Source organism: Lactuca sativa, chromosome 7 (assembly GCF_002870075.4).
Source record: "Lactuca sativa cultivar Salinas chromosome 7, Lsat_Salinas_v11, whole genome shotgun sequence".
Classification (NCBI taxonomy): domain Eukaryota; kingdom Viridiplantae; phylum Streptophyta; class Magnoliopsida; order Asterales; family Asteraceae; genus Lactuca; species Lactuca sativa.
In genome coordinates this window covers 58,084,381-58,091,995 of record NC_056629.2, presented here as the reverse complement: position 1 = coordinate 58,091,995, position 7,615 = coordinate 58,084,381, and the positions used below count along the sequence as shown (strand labels likewise).

The following is a 7,615-nucleotide window of genomic DNA, read 5'->3' as shown; positions in this document are numbered from 1 at the left end:
TGTCCCTATTGTAGCCAATCCTCCACTCTCCTCTGTTGGCGTCTTTCACACAACGAAGATCATCATGACTGATCCTTCCAAGTTTCAGTTTGTTGGCTCAATTCCTGAGTCAATGTATGCGTGTGTATCAAGGGATAGTCGTATCATCAAGGCCTACAAGGATTTTCTTCGTTCAGGCCCCAGAGAGCTCACTCCAGAGATGATTTAATCTATCCATGACGCTGACAAGCCTGCTCCCAGGGGCAAGAAACCAGAAAAGGGGAAAGACAAGAAGGTAGTCAAAGGAGCAAAAGGCCCTTCTCCAAAGAAGTGAAAACCTACAAAGGCAGCCCAATCTCCTCCACCAAAGAAGAGGAAAACCCAGCCCAGGCGAAAACTCATTCTTGCCTCTTCCTCCAGTGAATCAGAGGATGAGAGTTCTGACTCAGAGGAGTCACTTCGAGGTGACACTCCTCCCCATTCGCCTTCACCTGAGGTACCCATTTCAACTAAACCTATCTCTCCTCCCCCAATCTCCATCTCTATTTCCATTCCCCCTATAACCTCCACCACTCAAATTCCTGCTACTTCTATCCCTGTACCACCTCCTATTTTCTCAGAAGCTACGACAACAACCACCACTGGAGTTCGAACCAACGTATCTGATACGGGGGCTCATACTTCAGCACCCAAACACACACCCGCCACTGAACATACTTCCACCCCCGAACCTACTACCACAACCGAACCTCCACCTTCGCCTTCATCTCCCAATCACTCAGCAGATGACGAGACTTTTCTTGGAGGAGAAGACATGACTTTTGATTCTGTCTACTATAGTCCGTACCAGGTTCAAAGCGATGATGACGATGATGCTCTAGTCACTAAAAAGCATCTCAAGGAACTTCATGAGAAAATCGATAGTCTCATCGCTTCCTCCTCTTCCTCTCGGTCCAATATCTCAGAGGCTGCCATTCAGGGGGTAGTTGATTCTTTCACCAAGGCACATGAAGCCTCAATCAACTCAACTACCGTTGCTATCGACGCATCTACCAAGGCATGTGTTGCTGCGACCGAAAAAGTCGAAAAACTATTTCTCGATGCTAACAGTCTTTACACGGGGCCGCTGAATCCAATGCAGTGAAGGTCGATTCCATTGTTGAGAAGCTGACTACTTCTTTCACATAAGAACAACAACTCTTTGCCGGTCTTCGTCAGACCCTTGCAGCTGACAATACAACTTTTCAAGCAGCTGTTGAAGAGCGATTGACCAAGCTCCAAGAAGACCTTGCTTCGGAGAATTCAGTGATGGATGCACTTGCTCACAAAACCACTGATCTAAAGGTCAAGAGTCTTCAACTTTTCCAATCAGAAAAGGAGGTTGCGTCTCTCCGATCTGAGCGAGCGGTCATTTCCACGTGTGTTTCGGATGTCCACACCGCCCTCACCAACATCATTGAAGCACATGACCCAATCCTGAATTACTCAGTGAGGCAAACTCTAGCTGAGAAGCTTGCTCCCGCCCTTAACCTACTCAGCAAAATTGAAGGGCTTCCTGAGTTTGTGGCCTATCCAAAACAAGGGGGAGAAAAGGTGTCAAAGGCTGAAAATCAATCTCAACCGCCTCCTACTTCTACATCAGCTTCAACTAAAGCAACCGAACCTCCAACAACAGGTCAGACTTCAGATTCGGGTGCTCAAGATAAAGGGAAAAAGATTCTTGGTGACAGTGATGGTGATGATGACAAAGAGACCATTGCTGATCTTTTGAAGAAACAAGCCAGGGAAAAGGATTCAGACATGAGTGCTCGTATTTCCAGAGAGGCAGAGGCGAACGAAAGAAAAATGAAGGAGGCTCATGATCTCCTTGAGAGTCGAAAAACTCTATTCCCTCTGTGGACTCTCGAGAAGCTTATCAAAGAAGCTATCGATACTCCCAGCATCCTATGGCTCGAACCGGTGATTTCCTTGGACAGGGTCAATTCTGTCGACTCTCAGTTTGACATGCCCTTGACCCGAAAGGCCTTCATATTTCATGCATTCTCCCATGTTGCTGATGTCCCTCATCCTCACCCGAAGGTTGATAGGGAGCTCGTTGAATTCTATCTGAGGTCTGCTCAGCCTCAGTATCAGACATGGAGTGCTCAGAATATCATAAACGTTCAGGTCCTCAAACCCTTTCGGGAGGGTAACTTCACTAATGTCCGGTTCAAAGTGCTGAGGGGGTCAGCTAAAACAGAACATGCCATTTCTCTTTCCGATCTTCCTAACCTGAATCCACATGATTGGATCATCCTGCACAACATCCTCCTCACTAATGAAGCTGAATATGGGCCAATCATAGATCACTTCAAAAGGATGTTAGTTTGCTACATCATGGAGGTTGCCAAGATGGATCAGGAGATTGCAAGTGTTTTCAAGAAAAAGCCCACCATCTCCCCAGTTGGCTCTGCAAGTGACTTGAATAAAATGCAGATGGGGAGGATCGACCCAAAGTGGAACTCGGTCATGTTCACAAGGAATGATGGCCAAAAATGCCTGTTCGCCTTGGCAGACAAGCATCTATATAGCACTGCGAGCTTGGAACATGTTATGGGGATCATCAATCGATGCAAGCAGAACTCTAAAGATGACAAGAAGTATTTCAATGATATGATCCAGTGGTACATTCGTTTCAGACAGACCATTCTTGCCATTATTCCTCGTCTGTTCGACACCACAAAGAAAGTTCCTGCAGCTGGACCCAGCAAGCCGAAGTAGAGTCTCGCTCCAATTGACGCAAAGGGGGAGATTGTAGGGTCCGATAGGTGTTGCGTCTTGGGCTCGTTGATTAGTCTGATTTTGTATCCGGATTGGGCCTGTCCATCCGTGATTTATTTTCTAGGGTTTAATATTTATAGATGCTTGCATGCATCTTAGTACGTAAGATTTGGAGTTGATCATTCACAGCATATACTTTTGTAACCCTAAACAGCCTCTACAGCGGAAGTTCTTTGTCGAGCTCTGCTGAGGCTTGAATCTATTGAATCATTCGACGTATATTGATTCATTCTTGTGTTTGATATTTCTGTTAGCATTTTTCTGATTAACCTGTTTAAGATCTAAACGATCAAAGAGTTTTTCAACTCATCAGGGACTTCGGGGGTGTTAAAGGGGCTTGAGAGAGGCTAGAGAGTGAAAGAGAGTGAGAAGTTGTAATCTAAAACACGGCAGCCTCGCATCCCTTTTATAGCTGGCCGAAGCCTCGGAGTACGTTGGGCGTACTTCGGTACGCTGCGTATGCGGCGTGGAAGCTGCTCGGTTCCCGGGTCTCGGACGTGTCACCTTGTGTGATACGTGTTTGCATGCGAAGAAGAGGGGGACGTCGCCGACTTCGGGTCGCATACATGCGAAGTACGCTAGGCGTACGAAGCGAAGTACGTTGGGCATACCCTTCGGATAATCCTTGGATTTTTTATTTATTTTTATTAAAAACTTCAAAAATTCATAACTTCTTCATCCGACGTCCGTTTTCGTCTGTCTTTTACCATTGTACTACTATTGATGAGACCTTCGATTCTCGTTTAGGTTGTGTCGGCTAAAAATCACTCGATCTTTATTTCGAGTTTTTAGCTGTCTACCGCTATTCTGAAACTTAGAAAAATCATAACTTCCTCATATGAAGTTAGATTTTGACGTTCTTTTTATGAAAATTATCGGTTTAACAAATAATACAACTTTCATTTAGATCTTATAGGCTAAAAAATAGTTTATCAAAAACTCACTTTTTACGTCATACGGTGTCATGTCGGTTATATCGCGAATCTTCAAATAGTCATAACTTCTTCGTTATAACTCGGATTTCGATGAGGTTTTCGCCTAAATGTTTCTAACGAGATTCTCTACAACTTTCAATAATAAAATTTTACTTATTTCAAATTTTATATTTTCGTTAAATTCAATATTTGACATTAGATTGGAATCTCATAAGACTTCCAATATTTTTCCGAGTGATTCTAAACATAGTTTTACTTTATTTCTAGTAAAAAGTATCTGTTAGAATTCAATACTCAAAATCACATAATATTATTTCATAATATTTTTCATTACAAAACGTGTATGTTACATGTAAACATTTATTCTTAAGACTTTGTTTGATTTGCAAATTTCTCTATTACTTATATGTGTTTGATAAGGTTTTGTAAAACAAAGGTTTTGTTATTTGTGTGCGTTTCTTTTGTAACAAAAACTTAAATTTTAGGTGTTTTCCATCCATATTTTATGTGAGTTTGATGTGCCTATGTATATGTGTGTTTAACTCTATAAGTGTAATATATGTATGTGTACGATGGAAATGGTTGTGGTGGAAGGTGAACATACTCATAAAAAAGTTTGTGTGTTTAAGCATGTGATTTTTTTGTAAAACACATGGACCATTTTTGTAATTTTTTTCTTATTTCAAAAGAATACTTACTATTTACATGAGAAAGATTTTTATAGTGTAAATATTTAGTTAAAACATTTTCATCGATGGTTATTTTATAATGTTTGATAGTTGCTGATTGATTTAGATCTGACCCAATCAGGACCTGATTGGGTCTGAAGCTCTGACTGCATCTACTTCTGACTAAAACTATGTTGTTTGATTATCCATCTGACTGAATATGCTGACTGTTGAAAATGACCATTTTACCCTTTTATTTAGTTAATGATTAATTAAATGTATCTGTTTCATACAATGTCAATAAAATTGATGAATAGTTATACAAAATGTCATACAAAATTCAAATTAAACGTAAATAATTTCAAATTTTATAAAGCTCCAGCAGAAAACAGTGAAATAGGAGGAACATTAGCACGTATGAGACCCTTAAAGAGAGGCGGACGTTGTGATGTAGCAGCAAAAGGCATTGTACTTTAGGAGGCAAACAACCAAGGGCAAGGTACTATGTAACAAAATTCCAACAAAAAATCTTTTACCACTTGGATGATCTCGAACAGCTTAGCAAAAATTAATAATTTAGCAACAATTAATAATTAAAAGTATGTGACATCAACTTCAGGGGCATTTTAGTCCAAACCCACACAATTTTAGCAGCCGCCAAGAAGAAATGAGGAGTAACTCCGATCATGTAAGATGCAAAAAGATGAGGTATATTTGGAATATAGTAGCCTCATAAGTAGCACCAATAACAACATCTGTAAAAGAATATGAACACCAAATAAACCCATCTCCTAAATATACATAGTAGGACATGAAAGGAAGCACATTGAACACCCCATGAAAGAGTATGCATATCATTACAGTTGAAATTGATAAACCATTGGTGAAATCGACATCGATTTCAGATGGGAAGGTTCGATTTCAAGCCTATTAAATTTCACGATGGTGGAGTATTCTCTTTTGGTGAAAAAACATCAATTTCAGATGAGGAAGAGAGACGCAACAGATGTAAGCAGTTTTTTCAAAAAAAAAAGATGAGAAGAAAATACCTGATTGGCGGAGGCTAGCGGACGTCGGTATGTGCAGATAGGCGAAGGCCAGTTCTAAGATAGGTGGAGGTCAGCGTTCTTCTTCAGGCGACGTCGTCATGGCAGGAGTGAGGAGCTAGAATTAAAGTTCATGTGGTGGAAGAAGGAAATGAGGAACAGAGCTGAACGATGAGGCATTCATTTTAGGGCATAAAATTCTTTTTCTTGGGTCAGCCATATTTTAAGCACGGACCGAGTCATGAGATGGGTCAGTGATTGCTGACCGAGTCAACTTAAATTGGCCCTTATCAAACAAGCTGACCCGACCGAGTCAGCGAAAAAATACTAACCGGACCCAGTCAGCTATATATCAAATAGCCCCTAAGTTTGATAACACTCGGTTCTTTTAGATCATTTTAAGTATTAGCCTTGTAAATTTATTTTCTAAGAAGTTATGTCGCCTTACTTTACTTTACTTGCTTCTACTATTTTCATCAATATTAAGTTAGTGTTCAGTATGAGATTTATGTAGCTTGATGTGTTGCAAAGAATAAAAAAAAGATGTCCAAAAAAATTAAGAACCCCATAGGGGATTGAAATGGAATCTAGACTAGATAGGAACATAGAAGATCAAATCATTAAATAAAAAGTGAAGATAAATATCAAGTCAAGATGTTAGATGGTAAAAACTAATATAAGTTAAAGTTACTAGAATTGCTTCAACGGATTGTTATGAATATTGGAAATGTCCATAGTTTCTCGATTCATTAGATGGTTCGAAAATACATCATGGGCTAAACAATCATTTGGTGATGTCATTTTTGTCTTTGCCCTAACCGAATCTATTGCATCATCTTCCCTAATGGCGGTCTATATGATCTCATCTATATTCCATCAAAGAATCGAAATAATATTTTAGTTTCATAAAGCAAATACATCTTTTCAACCTTAGCCAAATAGTTATCGTAGGAAATGGGCATAATTCTTAAATAAAATAACGGCAAGAAAGAGGAAAGGAATAATATTCAAGGAAGAATGGTGAAATTATAAGTCAATATAGAAGGAAGAAGGATAGCCCCCAAAAATTCTTCACGTCCCAGTTATTTTGTCATTGGTCTTACATCTTGCAGCTCATTGATCCAGTCGAGCATTCCTTAGGAACCGTTTAATCTTAAGTCACATGTCGCTCTATCATTTTCTAATTTGCAGTTGTTTAAGCACACTCAAAATTATTTATAAGCTTGTCACATTTTGGATCATGCACCTTAGTTATGTGACATGTTTTTTCAAGATGTTTTCAGGAATCAAAATGTTATAATGACCATAACATTGTATAATTCTCCCTTATATATATATATATATATATATATATATATATATATATATATATATATATATATGGGAAAAGTGAATATACCCTTAAGGGTATATAAGCTTAGGTACCCAAATTCGTCATACCACATCGTTTTGTATCATATAATACATTCTAATTGTCCAATGTTCTTATAATTAACTTCTAACTTGATTTACTTTATGATTTTTTTAATTACACATTTATCTTCCTCTTACATAATTTTCATTTTTAACTACAATATATATAGCCTAGTAGGTGGTCGGCAAAAGATGTGATGTAAGAGGAAGATAGTAATGAAAATTTGAAAATCTTGAAAGTAAATCAAGTTAGGGGTTGATGTTTAAGAATATTCTAATGAATATATCAAACAAAACGACTTATTATAGTGTGTTTGGGTACCTAAATTTACATACCCTTAAGGTATATTCACTTTTCCCTATATATATATATATATATATATATATATATATATATATATATATATATATATATATATATATATATATATATATATATATATATAGACAGAGAGAGAGAAAGAGAAGAGAGAGAGAGATTCATTTGAGAGCTTTGTTTTTTTATGAGACATTAGAACGCAATCATAACCATTTATCTTAAAAATCAAAATAATTAAAAGAAAATTCTAAAATGCAAAAAAAAGTCTCATATATATATATATATATATATATATATATATATATATATATATATATATATATATATATATATATATATATATATATATATATATATATTATTTTCATTTTTTACCAAAAAAAATTGAAAAAAAAAAATTCATGTCAACTAGGCAAAATTTCTAAACAAATGACA

The 7,615-nt window shown here is 37.5% G+C and overlaps 1 long non-coding RNA gene across 1 annotated transcript; it reads right to left on the bottom strand.

The window, feature by feature from the left end:
• Positions 1-4,697: 4,697 nt before the first annotated feature.
• On the bottom strand, positions 4,698-5,747 carry LOC111883861 (uncharacterized). The gene is made up of 2 exons (XR_002847527.2): positions 5,452-5,747; positions 4,698-5,157 (listed from the first exon to the last, which is right to left on the bottom strand). It is a non-coding gene; the product is annotated as an uncharacterized LOC111883861 (long non-coding RNA).
• Positions 5,748-7,615: the final 1,868 nt, after the last annotated feature.